Source organism: Arachis ipaensis, chromosome B06, assembly GCF_000816755.2.
Source record: "Arachis ipaensis cultivar K30076 chromosome B06, Araip1.1, whole genome shotgun sequence".
Taxonomy (NCBI): Eukaryota; Viridiplantae; Streptophyta; class Magnoliopsida; order Fabales; family Fabaceae; genus Arachis; species Arachis ipaensis.
This window is the reverse complement of record NC_029790.2, coordinates 133,339,426-133,340,565: the sequence shown is the minus strand read 5'-3', so window position 1 is coordinate 133,340,565 and position 1,140 is coordinate 133,339,426. Positions and strand designations below refer to the sequence as shown.

The window sequence follows — 1,140 nt, the reverse complement described above, 5'->3', positions numbered from 1 at the left end:
CCTTAATGTGCAATTAACGTAGCACTCTTAATGGTTCATGAGACAGATTCAGTTTATGCTTTCCTCCGATTGCCGGAGATTCATACGGAGAAGGAGGTGCTGCGGCGTGTTTTCGATTTGAAACAGCGGAGAAACTGAGAGGTGAGGTTTCAGGAAGTTTCTAGAAAAGAGAATAGCTTAGACGGGTGCCCGTGGTGGTGCTGAACTGAATGAAGTGAAGTTGTGGAGTGGTTGTTTCCGCCAAGTACGGTATTGCGGCAGTTGCGGCAAGGCCTGCGTTAGGGTCTTGTGTTTTTCTCTTTCCCCTTCTTCTTTCTCTGTACACCAAAAACCCAAAAAAATAAAAATAAAAAAGTAGCACTCCCAATTAGTTAGTTTGATTTACATTTGCCAGAAGGGCTTCTTTTTAATATTCAATAATTACAATATGACCCACATATTTTCTCCTAATTTTATATTAATCTATAGATCTCCAAGCACCACACCAAAGAAAAAACGGCTAATTTTTTAAGAAATGAAAAAAAAAATAATGTGTAATTCAGTATTATGGTGTATTGGTATGTTTTTTATATGGATTTAACATTTTTTATTTTAATTTAAATAACAAATCGGATGTCACATTTGACAAATTGAAGAATTATATTTCTATAATACATTTTCAATTTGTGGTAAGATAAATTTTTTTTCGCTTTTAAACAAATTGAAGAGTTCGATTTTTAAGTTTAACAATACTAACATGCAAATCTGACTCTCAAATTTGTATTTTTTTAAAAAATTAAAAATCACAAATCTAACTCTTAGATTTGTGACATAAAAAAAATTTAAAATCTACAAATTTAATCCTCAAATTTTGACTATTCACACAAAAAAAACACACTAACTCTCCACATTATTTAAAAATACCATAAAAATCTCAATAATAAAAATAAAAAGTGAGAAAAAACCTATTTGAGATCCTTCTCAGTTCTCACAGAGATTAAAAGGACAGGTCTCATCTTATTTTAACATTTCCTTTTAGTAAATTCAATAAAAGTTTTATCTGCACCATAAAATCTCCTATTTTTAGAATAATGATCCAAATTAATTTTTGAGATTTGTAAAATTAGATATTTTAGTCTCTAAATTTTAAAATATATAAAA

The 1,140-nt window shown here is 29.8% G+C and overlaps 1 protein-coding gene across 1 annotated transcript in view; it reads right to left on the bottom strand.

Annotated features, from left to right (window-relative positions):
- LOC107605509 (RNA-binding protein 24-A) overlaps positions 1-363 on the bottom strand; it is a gene marked incomplete in the record, with an annotated part of 5,391 nt that extends 5,028 nt beyond the window's left edge. The window contains 1 exon segment of the mRNA XM_016307404.2: positions 2-363.